At 46.3% G+C, this 15755-nt stretch overlaps 1 protein-coding gene across 7 annotated transcripts in view; it reads left to right on the forward strand.

Moving 5' to 3' along the window:
* Positions 1 to 1922: 1922 nt before the first annotated feature.
* Positions 1923 to 15755, forward strand: part of map9 (microtubule-associated protein 9) — a 232424-nt gene continuing 218591 nt past the window's right edge. For 4 of the 7 annotated variants that reach the window (XM_067992811.1, XM_067992835.1, XM_067992848.1 and 1 more), the window contains exon 1: positions 1924 to 2067. The gene's annotated coding sequence lies outside the window, so the exon portion shown is untranslated. Of the gene's footprint in view, positions 2081 to 15755 lie in introns of all 7 variants that reach the window. The other 3 variants (XM_067992825.1, XM_067992841.1, XM_067992820.1) reach the window with 2 other exon arrangements.

The following is a 15755-nucleotide window of genomic DNA, read 5'->3' on the forward strand; positions in this document are numbered from 1 at the left end:
GTGCTCCAGGTGAGCGGTTACACTGGTGTATTGAGACAGCGGTGCACCAGGTGAGTGGTTACACGGGTCATTGAGGCAGCGGTCTTCCAGGTGAGCGGTTATGTAGGGCATTGAGGCAGCAGCGCTCCAGGTGAGTGGCTAAATAGGACATTGTGCCAACGGTGCTCCAGGAGAACAGTTACATGAATGTACTGAGGCTGCTGTGACCCAGGTGAGCGGCTACACAGGTGAATTGAAGCAACGGTGCTCCAGGTCAGCAGTTACATGTGGCATTGAGACAGTGGTTCTCGAGGTGAGCAGCTACATGGCTGTGTTGAGGCTGCGGGGCTAAACAGGGCATTGAGGCAGCAGTGCTCTAGGTGAGCAGTTACATGTGTGTATTGAGGCACGATGCTCCTGGTGAGCAGTTACACATGTGTATTGAGGCAGCGATGTTCCAATTGAGTGGTTACATGTGTCAGAGGCAGCGATGCTCCAGGTGAGCGGTTACGTAGGACATTAAGGCAGCTGTGCACCGGGTGAGTGGCTACATGACTGCATTGAGGCAGTGAGGATCCATGTGAGTGGTTACACGGAGCATTGATGCAACAGTGCTCCAGGTTAGTGGTTATACTGGTATATTGAGCCAGCAGAGTGCCAGATGAGCATTTACACAGCGAATTGAGGCAGTGATGCTCCATGTGAATGGTTACACATGTATATCGAGGCAGCTGTGCCCCAGGTGAGTGGCTACATGGAGCATTGTGTCAGTGGTGCTCCAGGTGAACCGTTTCCCAGGGCATTGAGGCAGTGGTCGTCTAGGTGAATGGCTACATGGGTGTATTGAGGCATTGGTGCTCCAAGTGAACGGTTACACGGGGCATTGAGCCAGTGGTGCTCCAGGTGAGCAGCTACATGGGGCATTGAGACAGTGGTGCTCCAGGTGAGCAGCTACATGGGACATTGAGACAGCGGTGCTCCAAGTGAATGGTTACACAGGACATTGAGGCAGTGATGCTCTAGCTGAATGGCTACACAGGAGCATTGAGGCAGCAGTACTGTAGTTGAGCGGCTACACGTGCACATTGGGTCAGCAGTGCTCAGGTTCAGTGGTCGCACTGGTATATTGAGGCGGCTGTGCCTCAGCTGAGCTGTTACAGGGTTGAATTGAGGCAGTGGTGCTCCAGGTTAGTGGTTACACTGGGCATTGAGGCAGCATTGCTTCAGGTAAGTGGCTACATGGGTGTATTCAGGCAGCTGTGCTCCAGCTGAGCAGCTACATGGGTGTATTCAGGCAGCTGTGCTCCTGGTGAGCAGCTATATGGTGCATTGAGGCAGCTGGGCTCCAAGTGAGCGGTTACACGGATGCATTGAGGCAGTGGTGCTCTAGGTGAGCGGATATTTCGAGGCAGTGGTGCTGCAGTTGAGCAGTTACACACGGCATTGAGGCATATGTGCTCCAGGCAAATGGTTGCATGGGGCATTGAGGCAGTGGTGCCCACTTCAGCGGTTACGCGGGTGTACTGAGGCAGCTGTGCCTCAGGAGAGCAGCTACATGGGTGCATTGAGGGAACAGTGCTCCAGGTGAGCGGTTGGATGGGTGCATTGAGGCAGCGATCCACCAGGTGAACACTTACACGTGTGTATTGCAGCAGTGGTGCTCCAACTGAGCGGTTCCTTTGGTGAATTGATACATTGGTGCTCCAGGTTAGCGGTTACACTGGGCATTGAGGCAGCTATGCACCAGTTGAGTGGTTACTTGGGGCATTGAGCCACCTGTGCTCCAGGTGAGTGGCTACATGGATGTATTCAGGCAGCTGTGCTCCAGGTGAGTGATTGCATGTGTATATTGAGGCCGCGGTGCTCCAGGCGAGCGGTTACACGTGTGTATTGACGCAGCAGTGCTACAGAGAAGACGAGGCCAGAAGGTGGCGCTACAGCTGGAGTGCGGCAGGGTGCTCCATTCTTGCGCCGTGCTGCGTGGTCTGCCTTTGATTGGCAGATTGTTGTGCGTTTTCTCGTTTCCTGGTTACTGGAGACAGACGCGGTGCGATAAGTGAGAGCGGAACTGTGCTTGTGAGAGGGTCGGTGAGTGCTCGTAGTAAGTACTTGCGGGATCGGAGGGAGGAGCGAGCCGGCCGGCCGGCCGGGAGTAAGGATTTCGCCGGTTTTCTGTCTGTTGGCGAAACCCTAAGTAGATCCTTCAGGAAAGAACTGATGATTTTGTTAGAAACACCGGACAGAATACGGTGTTAGGATGTGATCAACCCAGAGGGAAATACTGACGCTAAAATGGTGTTAGGATGTGGTCAAACCAGAGGCAAAAAATACCGAACCTAAAAGGTGTTCGGATGTGGACAGGGATAGAGGGCGCCACTGACCTTAAAATGGTGTTGGGATGTGCTCAAACCAAAGGGAAGCACTGGCACTAAAATGGTGTTAGGATGTGGACAGAGAGGTTGAGAAAGCGGTTTAAAAAGCATTCGTGATCCTGGGCTTTATAAATAGAGACATAGAGTACAAAAGCAAGGAAGTTATGTTGAACCTTGATAAAACAACTGGAGTATTGTGTCCAATTCTGGGCACCGCACTTTAGGAAAGATGTGAAGGCCTTAGAGAGGGTGCAGAAAAGAATTACTAGAATTGTTCCAGGGTTGAGGGACTTTAGTTACATGGATAGACTGGAGAAGCTGGGGTTGTTCTCCTTAGAGCAGAGAAGGTTGAGAGGAGATTTGATGAAGTGTTCAAAATCATGAAGGGTTTAGATAAAGTAAATAAAGAGAAACTGTTTCCATTGGCAGAAGGGTCGAGAACCAGAGGACACAGATTTAAGGTGATTGGCAAAAGAACCAAAGGTGATGTGAGGAAAAACTTTCTTATGCAGCGAGTATTTATGATCTGGAATGCGCTGCCAGAAAGGGTGGTGGAAGCAGATTCAGTCGTGGCTTTCGAGAAGGAATTGGATAAATACTTGAAGGGAAAAAATTGCAGGTTGACAGGGAAAGAGTGGGGGAATGGGACTAACTGGATTGCTCTTACAAAGAGCTGGCATGGGCTCGATATGTGGAATGGCCTGCTTCTGTGCTGTAACCATTCTATGATTCTATAAGAGAGGGTAAACACAAACCCTAAATTGGTGTTAGGATGTGGTCAAAACCAGAGGGAAACACTGACTCTAAAATAGCTATGCTCTCCACCATCTGCTCCGCTAAAACTGCCACAGTGGGGGTCTGGCACTTATCACCAAATCTGACCTCATTGATGAATTTTGGAAGGAAGATTGAGGTGAGACAATTTAAACTAAATGGTACAATTTTAAAGGGGCTGTGCAGGAACAGAGACCTGGGGGTTTATGTACACAAACCTTTGAAGGTGACAGGACAACTTGATAAGGCTGTTTTTAAAAAAAAAAGCACATGGGATCCTTGGCTTTATAAATAGAGGCATAGAGTACAAAAGCGAGGAAGTTAATGCTCAACTGCTTTAAATCACTGATTAGGCCTCAGCATTGTGTCCAATTCTGGGCACCACACTTTAGGAAAGATGCCAAGAGGATGCAGAGGAGATTTACTAGAATGATAGAGATGTTCAAAATCATGAGGGGTTTTGATGAAATAGGTAGGGAGGTGCAGCAGTAACCAGAGGACACAGATTTAAGGTAATTGGCAAAAGAACCAGAGGAGAGATGAGGAGAAATTTTTTTACGCAGCGAGTTGTTCTGATCTTGAATGCACCGCATGAAAGTGTGGTGGAAGCAGATTCAATAGTAACATTCAAAATGGAATTGGATGAATACTTAGAATCATAGAATGGTTACAGCTCAGAAGGAGGCCTTCCGGCCCATCAAGCCCGTGCCGGCTCTCTGCATGAGTAATCCAGCTACTCCCACTCCCCACCCTTTCCCCGTAGCCCGACAAAGTTTTTCCCTTCAAGTGCTTATCCAATTCCCTTTTAAAAGCCATGATTGAATCTGCCAACACCACCCTTTCAGGCAGTGCATTCCATATCATAACCGCTCGCTGCACAAAAGAGTTTTTCCTCATGTCACCTTTGGTTCTTTTGACAATCACCTTAAATCTGTGTCCTCTGGTTTTCAATCCTTCTGCCAATGGGAAGAGTGCCTCTGTATCTACTCTGTGTAGACCCCTCATGATTTTGTACAACTCTATCAATTCTCCTCTTAGCCTTCTCTGTTCTAAGGAGAACAGCCTCAGCTTCTCTGGTCTATCCACGTAACTGAAGCCCCTCATCCCTGGAACCATTCTAGTAAATCTTTTCTGCACCCTCTCCAAAGCCTTCACACCCTTCCTAAAGTGCAGTACCCAGAATTGGACACAATACTCCAGTTGTGGCCAAACCAGTGTTTGAAAAAGATTCATCCTAACCTCCTTGCTTTTGAACTTTATGCTTCTATTTATAAAGCCCAGGACCCCATAAGTTGTTTTAACCGCTTTCTCAACCTGCCCCACCACCTTTAACGACCTGTGCACATATAACCCTATCTATTCCTGTACCCCCTTTAGAATTGTACCCTTTAGTTCATATTGCCTCTACTTGTTCTTCCTACTAAAATGTATTGCTTCGCACATCTCTGCGTAATATTCATCTGCCACATGTCCGCCCATTCCACCAGCCTGTCTGTGTTTTCTTGAAGTCTATCACTATCCTCCTTACTGTTCACTACGCGTCCAAGTTTTGTGTCATCTGCACATTTTGAAATTGTGCCCTGTACACCCAAGTCCAAGTCATTAATATATATCAATAAAAGCAGTGGTCCGAGTACCGACTCCCGGGGAACACCACTGTATAACCTTCCTCCAGTCCGAAAAACAACTGTTCACCATTACTCTCGGTTTCTTGCCTCTTAGCCAATTTCGTATCCATGCTGCCACTGCCCCTTTTATTCCATGGTCTTCAACTTTGCTGACAAGCCTATTATGTGGCACTTTATCAAATGCCTTTTGGAAGTCGATATACACCACATCATCCGCATTGCCCTCATCAACCCTCTCTGTTACTTCATTAAAAAACTCGATCAAATTAGTTAAAACACGATTTGTCTTTAACAAATCTGTGCTGACTTTCCTTAATTAATCCACACTTGTCCAAGTGACTGTTAATTTTGTCTCAGATTATCACTTCTAAAAGCTTCCCCACCACTGAGGTAAAACTGACAAGCCTGTAGTCACTGGGTTTATCCTTGCACCCTTTTTTGAACAAGGGTGTAACATTTGCAATTCTCCAGTCCTCTGGCACCACCCCAGTATCTACGGATGTTTGGAAGATTATGGCCAGTACCTCTGCAATTTCTACCCGTACTTCCCTCAGCAACCTAGGATGCATCCCATCCGGACCTGGTTACTTATCTACTTTAAGTACTGCCAGCCTTTCCAATTTATCAATTTTTCGCCCATCCAGTATCTCAACTACCTCCTCTTTTACTGTGACTTTGGCAGCATTCTTTGTTAAAGACAGATGCAAAATACTCATTTAGTACCTCTGCCTCCAGGAATAGGTCTCCTTTTTGGTCCCTAATCGACCCACCCCTCCTCTTACTACCTGTTTACTGTTTATATGCCTACAGAAGACTTTTGGAGTCCATTTTATGTTAGCTGCCAGTCTATTCTCATACTCTCTCTTTGCCCCTCCTATTTCGTTTTTCACTTCCCCTCTAAACCTTCTTTATTTAGCCTGGTTCTCACTTGTATTATCGACTTGACGTCTGTCTTACGCCCTTTTTTCCTGCTTCATCTTACTCACTATCCAGGGTTTGGTTGCCCTACCTTTCCCCCTCGTAGGAATGTACCTAGACTGTACTCGAACCAAAGGCTGCCCATTGTTTGATTACAGTTTTACCTTCCAATCTTTGATTCCAATTTACCTGGGCCAGATCCATTCTCAACCCACTGAAATTGGTCCTCCTCCAATTAAGTATTTTTACTCTAGATTGCTCTTTGTCCTTTTCCATAGCTAATCTAAACCTTATGATACTATGATCACTATTCCCTCAATGTTCCCCTACTGACACTTGCTCCACTTGACCCACCTCATTCCCCAGAACCAGGTAATGCCTGTTCCCTCGTTGTTTTGGAAACATACCGATCAAGGACGTTCTCCTGAACACGTTTCAGAAATTCTTCCCCCTCTCTGCCCTTTACATTAGGATAATCAATGTCCCCCATTATCACTACTCTATGGTTCTTGCACCTCTCTGTAATTTCCCTGCAAATGTTTTCCTCTATATCCTTTCCACTAGTTGGTGAACTATAGAATACACCCAGCAGCGTAATGGCACCTCTATTGTTTCTTAACTCTAACCAAATAGATTCTGTCCTTGACCCCTCCATGACATCCTCTCTCTCCAGCACTGCAATATTGTCCTTAATCAATACTATCACCACCGCCCCCCCACTCCTTTCTTTCCTTCCCTATCTTTCCTGAACACCTTGTATCCAGGAATATTTAGTACTCAATCCTGCCCTTTTTTGAGCCAGGTCTCCGACATCATATTTCCATGTGGCTATTTGCGCCTGCAGCTCACTAACCTTATTTACCACGCTGCGTGCGTATACACACATGCACTGTAAACCTATCTTAGAGCTTCTTGTATTCTTTCTTAGTCTGATCCCACCTAATATTGTACTATTTCTCACTCTGGTGCTATATGTCTCTCCCAATCCTTTGTGCACCTTGATTCTTCTTTCCTGGTGCCCACCCCCCTGCCAAATTAGTTTAAACCCTCCCCACAGCACTACCGAAACTCCCCGCGAGGACATTGGTCCCAGCTCTATTGAGGTGCAACCCGTCCGGCCTGTACAAGCCCCAGCTCCCCAGAACTGGTCCCAGTGCCCAGGAATCTAAAACCCTCCCTCCTGCACCATCTCTCCAGCCACGCATTCACCTGCTCTATCCTCCTATTTCTATACTCACTAGCACGTGGCACCAGGAGTAATCCGGAGATTACTACCCTTGAGGTCATGCTTATTAATCTCTTTTCTAGCTCCCTAAAATCTGCCTGCAGGACCTCATCCCTCTTTCTACCTATTTCGTTGGTACCGATATGGACCACGAACTCTGGCTGTTCATCCTCCCCCTTTAGAATGTTTTGCAGCTGCTCAGTGACATCCTTGATCCTGGCACGTACCATCCTGGAATCACATCTGCACCCCATTCTGTTCCTCTAACTATTGAATCCCCTATCACTGTTGCTTTCCTGACCTTCCTCCTCTCCCCCACTGTACAGCTGAGCCACCAATGGTGCCATGGACTTGACTTTGGCTGTACTCCCCAGAGGAACCATCACCCTCACCAGTATACTGGTTAGAGAGCAAGATGTACTCAGGGGACTTCTGCACTACCTGCCTGGTCCTCCTTGTCTGTCTGGCGGTCACTCAGTCCTTCTCAGCCTGCACTCCCTTAAGCTGCGGGGTGACCACCTCCTGAAACGTGCTATCCACGTAGCTCTCAGCCTCGCAGATGCGCTGCAGTGACACCAGCCGTTGCTCAAGCTCCGAAAACCGGAGCTCGAGCTCCTCCTGCTAATGGCACTTCCTTGCCCATGTGGTTGTCCAGGACATGAGAAGCGCCCTGGACTTCCCACACGACACAGGATGTGCATTCGATGGGACTGAGGTGCCCTGCCATGCCTCTTTATTTATTAGCTACTAGGTAAACTTGCCAGAAATAAACTTAAGACTTAAAAAAAACACTCACCAATCAGCTCCTTCCGTTGTGCTGATGTCACTTTAGGTGTTTTTTCACCTTATTTCTTTCTCCACAGATACTGCCTCACTTGCTGAGCTTATCCAGCATTTTCTGTTTTAATTTCAGATTTCCAGCATCCGCAGTATTTTGCTTTTCACTTATAATGGCACTTTCAAATTCCCAACTATCAAGCCTTTGGCCCTCCACTCGCCACGATACTTCTGCAGCTACCGTTCTGCTCAATCACACTCTCACCTCCACCGTTGATGCCTTCATTCCCAGTAAAACGCTCTCTCTCCCACCCTGGTCGTTCCTCCTGGTATGGCCCCCATCTCCAATCCCTTAAGTCCAAGGGATGCAGGTTTCAACGTTTATGGCCGACAACTGGTTTAATCATTCATTGCCAGATCTGGCTGGTCCACAGAAAGCACCATCGGGTCCTGCTCTCCTCTGCCAAAACCGCTCAATACTCCAGGATCATCCTGGAATGTGAAGATAACTCCCGGCTTCTTTTTTCCACTATCAACCATCTTTATAAACCCGTTTCCCCTACCCCCTCCACCCTCACCTCCCACAACAAGTGTGAGGAGCTCATGAGCTTTTTACGATTGAGACCATCCGTTCAGCTGCCTCTGCTGAAATAATCCCTTCCTCCAGCCCACCAAGGCAAACTTCCCCCAAGGATCCCCCCTGCCCTAGTCCTGAACTCTCATCTTTCTCTAGTTTCTCTCCCATCTTCCCTCATGCCTTCTCTGAGCTCATTTAGTCTGAGACCCACCTCCTGCTCTCTCAACCCTATTCCTACTGAACTGCTGACCACCCATGGTATATTCCTTCCTGGCCCCATGATATATAATTATAAATGGTTTCCTATCCTCTGGTACTGCCCCCTCCCTTTGAAATCTGCCATCATCAACCCCCCCCCCCCCTCAAAAAAACCCAACCTTAACCCCTCTGCCCTTGCAAACTACTATCTCTTCTCCAACCTCCGTTTCCTTTCCAAAGTCCTTGAATGTGTTATCGCCTCCCAAATCCATGCCCATTTTTCCCGCAATTCCATATTTGAACCTCTCCAATCAGGTTTCCGCCCCTGCCACAGCACTGAAAAGGCCCTTATAAAAGTCACAAATTACGCCCTACGTGACTGACTGTGGTGTACTATCTCTCCTTATCCTTCTCGACTTGTCTGCAGCCTTTGACACGGTTGATCACACCATCCTCCTCTAGCGCCTCTCCTCCATTGTCTAGCTGAATGGGACTGCCCTCTCCTAGTTCCATTCTTATCTATCTGGTCATGGTCAGATAATCTCCTGCAATGGCTTCTCTTCCGGCTCCCGTACCATTGGCTCTGGAATCCCCCAAGGATCTATCCTTAGTCCTCCTGTTTCTCATCTACATGCTGCCTCTTGGCGACATCATCCGAAAACACATCAGATTCCACATGTACGTTGATGACACCTAGCTCTACCTCACCACCACCTCTCTTGAACCCTCCACTACCTCTGATTTGTCATGCTGCTTGTCTAACATCCAGAACTGGATGATGTAGGGGGTGGTGGTGTGTGTCAGCTTCACCTCTGACTTCTGAGCGGTCCGAATCGCTCCCACTCCCTGGGTTCTAGTCCTTGGACTTATTTGGGGGTTGTGACAAAGTGCAGCAGACAACTGGTTTTGGTACAAGAAAAGAAACTGGGTTTATTGAAGTCACAAATGAATTTATAACATTAGGATAACACTGAGATTATACAGACATACAAAGTACACTTAGTTAAGAATGGGGAACACATGGCATAACGAGGGAAAATCACCCTACTAATCCCCTTACCCTTGTCCCACCCCCAAAACCTAACTAAATTGAACTAGGAGAGGTCAGAGATCATGCTCACCAAACCAGGGTTCCTGGACAGTTCGAAATCCAGCCAGGTAAGCCGGTTGCAGTTTTGGGTTACGCTCTTTGTGTGCTCTGGGCCCTGCCGTCCCCACGTGGTCCTGGTCTGTGGAATCTGCGAAGGTTCTTCAGTTGGATCGAGCCTGTTGGTGCGGTAAGGCGCAGTTGTGGGTGGGCGATCTTCATGGAGGGCTGCGGTTGCCTTGTTGCTGCTCCAAAACTGCTGTTTAAAACTGAACTGCTTAGAACCTGCTCCAAAACCAACCCCCCTGTGCTTCGTAACTGGTGGCCCAGTTATACTGTTTTTCGAATTTCTTATCTGAATCCAAAACAAGGTTAGTTCTTTGTCTGATTATGGTGGGCTTCTTCAGGTGATTGTTGGCTTCCTGTTCCTGTAACTAGTCTTGAACTGAAAGCCATTGCATTGATTGCTACCTTCCTGCTTTTAGTAGTTAGTAGCGATAATTTATGCAAGGTTTTGATGGGCTTTAGTTTGGTGTAAGCTGAAGTCTTTCTCTGGGTTGATTGTTTTAAAGGGAAGAATGCGTATTCTGTTTTCTCTCATTGTCTGGTTTTCAGGAACAATCCACACTGCACCCAACAAGCCCGGGCATGTCCAAAAGTTATATCCTTGTTGATGACATGAAAAAAATGTGTGGGAATTTTGGGAACCCTTCAATGAGCAGAAATTTCCTCCAATTAAATATTGGGAAGATCAAAGCCATTGTCTTAGGCCCCCACCACAAACTCTGTTCCCTAGTCACTGACCTCCTTCCTGGCCACTGTCTAGGGCTGAATGAGGCTGTTCGCAACCTGTTTGACCCTGAGCTGAGCTTCTGACCCCATATCCTCGCCATCACCAAGACTGCCTACTTTCACCTCCGTAATATTGCCCGTCTCGGCTCCTGTCTCAGCTCATCTGCTGTTGAAACTCTCACCCATGCTTTTGTTACCTCTAGACTCAACTATTCCAATGCTCTCCTGGCCGGCCTCCCATCTTACACCCATCCGTAAACTTGAGCTCATCCAAAACTCTGCATCCCTTATCCTAATTCGTACCAAATCCCATTAACCCATCACCCATGTGCTTGCTGACCTACATTGGCTCCTGGTCCATCACCGCCCGATTTTAAAATTCTCATCCTTGTGTTGAAATGCCTTTACAGCCACATAAGAAATAGGAACAGGAGTAGGCCGTACGGCCCCTCAAGCCTGCTCCGCCATTCAATAAGATCATGGCTGACCTTTGACCTCAACTCCACTTGTCCGCCTGATCCCCATATCCCTTGATTGCCCTAGAGTCCAAAAATCTATCTTCCTCGGCCTTGAACATATTCAGTGACTCAGCATCCACAGCCCTCTGGGGTATTCCAAAGATTCACAACCCTCTGAGTGAAGAAATTCCTCCTCATCTCAGTCTTAAATGGCCGACCACTTATGCCCCCTAGTTCTAGATTCTCCAGCCAGGGGAAACAACCTCTCAGCATTTACCCTGTCAAGCCCCCTCAGAATCTCGTATGTTTCAATTAGATCACCTCTCATTCTTCTAAACTCCAGAGAGTATAGGCCCATTCTACTCAATCTCTCCTCATAGGACAACCCTCTCATCCCAAGAATCAATCTAGTGAACCTTCGTTGCACCTCCTCTAAGGCAAGTGTATCCTTCCTTAGATAAGCAGACCAAAACTGTATACAGTATTCCAGGTGAGGTCTCACCAAAGCCCTGTACAATTGTAGTAAGTCTTCCTTACTCTTGTACTCCAACCCATTCGGCAAAAAAGGGAAGCTTATGTCAGATACCGAGAGTTCAATACTGCAGAAAGCCTAGAGGAGTATAGGAAGTGCAGGGGTGAAATTAAAAAGGAAATTAGGAAAGCCAAGAGAGGGCATTAAAAAAAATACTGGCAAGTAAAATCAAGGAAAACCCAAAGGTGTTTTATAAATGCATAAAGACCAAGAGAATAACTAAGGAAAATGTAGGGCCTGTTAGAAACCAAAAAGGTAACCTATGTGTGGAGGTGGAAGAGGTGGGCACGGTTCTTAATGAATACTTTGCATCTGTCTTCACAAAAGAGGGGGACACTGCAGAGACTGTAGTTAAGGAAGAAGAGTTTGAAATATTAGATGGGATAAACATAGTGAGAGAGGAAGTATTAAAGGGTTTAGCATATTTGAAAGTTGGTAAATCGTCAGGTCCGGATGAAATGTATCCCAGGCTGTTAAGAGAAGGAAGAGACGAAATAGCGGAGGCTCTGACCATCATTTTCTAACCCTCCCTGGCTACAGGCTTGGTGCCGGAGGTTTGGAGGACTGCTAACGTTGTACCGTTGTTTAAAAAGGGAGAAAGGGATAGACCGAGTAATTATAGGCCAGTCAGGTGGTGGGCAAGTTATTGGAATCAATTCTGAGGGACAGCATAAATCGTCATTTAGGATGGCACGGATTAATCAAGGACCGTCAACATGGATTTGTTAAGGGAAGGTCGTGTCTGACTAATTTGATTGAATTTTTTGAGGAGGTAACAAGGAGGGTAGATGAAGGTAACGCATTTGATGTAGTCTACGTGGATTTTAGCAAGGCTTTTGACAAGGTCCCACATGGGAGACTGGTCAAAAAAGTAAACGCCCATGGGATCCAAGGGAATGTAGCAAGTTGATCCAAAATTGGCTCAGTGGCAGGAAGCAAAGGGTAATTGTCGACGGGTGTTTTTGAAATGGAAGGCTGTTTCCAGTGGGGTTCTTTTTGTGGTCTATATTAATGATTTTTGTGGTCTATATTAATGATTTGGACTTGAACGTAGGGGCATGATCAAGAACCTTGTAGATGATACATAAATTGGCCGCCTGGTTGATAGTGAGGAGGAAAGCTGTAAACTGCAGGAAGATATCAATGGACTGGTCAGGTGGGCAGAAGGAATTCAATCTGGAGAAGTGTGAGGTGATGCATTTGGAGAGGGCAAACAAGGCAAAGGAATACACTCTAAATGGGAGGATACTGTGAGGTGTAGAGGAGCAGAGGGTTCTTGGAGTGCATGTCCACAGATCCCTGAAGGTAGTGGGACAGCTCTATAATAGCAGGGAGGTTATGCTGGAACTGTATAAAACACTGGATAGGCCATAGCGTGAGTACTGCGTATAGTTCTGGTCACCACATTGCAGGAAAGATGTGATTGCACTAGGGAGGGTACAGAGGAGATTCACAAGGATGTTGCCAGGGCTGGAGAATTTTAGCTATGAGAAAAGATTGAAAAGGCTGGGGTTGTTTTCTATGGAACAAAGGAGGCAGAGGGGAGATTTAATTGAGGTGTATAAAATTGAGGGTCCTAGATAGAGTGGATAGGGAGGATCTATTTCCCTTAGCAGAGGGGACAGTGACCAGGGGGCATAGATTTAAAGTAATTGGTAGAAGGATTAGAGGGGAGCTGAGGAGAAATATTTTCACCCAGAAGGTGTTGGGGTCTGGAACTCACTGCCTGAAAGGGTGGTAGTGGCAGAAACCCTCAACTGATTTAAAAAGTACTTGGATGTGCACTTGAAGTGCCGCAACCTACAGGGCTATGGATCAAGTGCTGGAAAGTGGGATTAAGTTGGACAGCTCTTTTTTGGCCTGCACAGACACAATGAGCCGAATGGCCTCCTTCGGTGCTGTAACTTTCTATGATTCTGTGAACCCCCTTGCAATAAAGGCCAACTTGCCATTTGCCTTCCTAATTGCTTGCTGTACCTGCATGATAACTTTTTGTGCTTCTTGTACGAGGACACCCAAATGTCTCTGAACACCAACATTTAATAGTTTCTCACCATTTAAAAAATATTCTGTTTTTCTATTCTGCCTACCAAAGTGAATAACCTCACATTATACTCCATCTGCCACCTTCTTGCCCACTCACCTAACCTGTCTATATCCCTTTGCAGACTCTTTGTGTCCTCCTCACCGCTTACTTTCCCACCTAGCTTTGTATTGTCAGCAAACTTGGATACATTACACTCGGTCCCTTCATCGAATTCATTAATATAGATTGTAAATAGCTGAGGCCCAAGCACTGATCCTTGCGGCACTCCACTAGCCACCCTGAAAATGACCCATTTATCCCTAATCTCTGTTTTCTGTCCATTAATGAATCCTATATCCATGCTAATATATTACCCCCAACCCCATGAGCCCTTATCTTGCGTAACAGCCTTTTATGTGGCAGCCTATCGAATGCCTTTTGAAAATCCAAATATACTACATCCACTGGTCTCCCTTTATCTACCCTGCAAGTAACATCCTTGAAAAACTCTAATAAATTTGTCAAACACGATTTCCCTTTCATAAAACCATGAAACCTCTGCCTAATCATATTATGATCCCCTAAGCACCCTGTTACCACTTCCTTAATAATGGATTCCAGCATTCTCCCGATGACTGATGACTGATGTCAAGCTAACTGCTTTCTCGCTCCCTCCTTTCTTGAATAGCGGGGTCACATTTGCTACCTTCCAATCCGCTGGGACTGTTCTAGAATCTAGAGAACTTTGGAAGATCATAACCAATGCATCCACCATCTCTGCAGCCACCTTTTTTAAAACCCTAGGGTGTAGACCATGAGGTCCAGGGGATTTTTCGGCTTTTAGTCCCATTAGTTTCTCCAGTTCTTTTTCTCTACTGATACTAATTGCTTTAAGTTCCTCATTCTCATTAGCCCCTTGGTTCCCCACTATTTCTGGTATGCTTTTTGTGTCTTCTACTGTGAAAATATTTGTTTAACTTCTCTGCCATTTCCTTATTCCCCATTATAATTTTTCCTGTCTCAGCCTCGAAGGGACCAACATTTAATTTTGCTACTCTCTCTTCCTTTTTACATATTTGTAGAAGCTCTTACAATCTGTGTTTAAATTTCTTGCTAGTTTACTTTGATATTCTATTTCCTAAACGAGGGTCCTCACCTCTCCCTATCTCTGCAACCTCCTCCAGCCCTACAACCCTCTGAGATCTCTGCATTCCCCAAATTCTGGCCTCATGCACATCCTCGATTTACTGCGCTCCACCATTGGCGGCCCATGCCTTCAGCTGCTTAGGCTCTAAGCTCTGGAACTCCCTCCCTAAACCTCTGCACATCTCTACCTCTCTCCTCCTTTAAGTCATTCCTTAAAAGCTACCTCTTTGACCAACCTGTCATCTGTCCTAATATCTCTAAAATAGATAAGGGGGAACCAGTGAATGTGGAGTATTTGGATTTTCAGAAGGCTTTCAATAAGGTCCCACACAGGAGGTTGGTGAACAAAGTTAGAGCGCATGGAATTGGGGGTAATATACTGGCATGGATTGAGAATTGGTTAACAGACAGAAAACAGAGAGTAGGAATAAACGGGTCTTTTTCAGGTTGGCAGACTGTGACTAGTGGGGTACCGCAGGGATCGGTGTTTGGGCTCCAGCTATTCACAATCTACATCAATGATTTGGATGAGGGGACCAAATGTAATATTTCCAAGTTTGCTGATGACACAAAACTAGGTGGGAATGTGAGTTGTGAGGAGGATGCAAAGAGGCTTCGTGGGATATAGACAGGCTAAGCGAGTGGGCAAGAACATGGCAGATGGAATATAATGTGGAAAAATGTGAAGTTTGATTTGATTTGAGTGAAGAAATTTCTCCTCATCTCAGTCCTAAATGGCCTACTCCTTATTCTGAGACTGTGACCCCTGGTTCTAGACTCCCCAGCCGGGGGAAACATCCTCCCTGCATCTACCCTGTCGAGCCCTGTAAGAATTTTGTATGTTTCAACGAGGTCACCTCTCATTCTTCTAAACTCTAGAGAATACAGGCCTAGTCGACTCAATCTCTCCTCATACGACAATCCCTCTATCCCAGGAATCAGTCAGGTGAACCTTCGTTGCACTCCCTCTATGGCAAGTACATCCTTTCTTAGGTAAGGAGACCAAAATTGTACACAGTACTCCAGGTGCGGTCTCACCAAGGCTCTATAAAATTGTAGTAAGACATTTTTACTCGTGCACTCAAATCCTCTTGTAATAAAGGCCAACATATTATTTGCCTTCCTAATTGCTTGCTGCACCTGCATGTTAGCTTTCAGTGACTCATGTACAAGGACACCCAGGTCCCTTTGAACATCAACATTTCCCAATCTCTCACCATTTAAAAAATACCCTGCACTTCTGTTTTTCCTACCAAAGTGGATAAC

This window comes from Heptranchias perlo, chromosome 1 (genome assembly GCF_035084215.1).
Source record: "Heptranchias perlo isolate sHepPer1 chromosome 1, sHepPer1.hap1, whole genome shotgun sequence".
NCBI lineage: Eukaryota > Metazoa > Chordata > Chondrichthyes > Hexanchiformes > Hexanchidae > Heptranchias > Heptranchias perlo.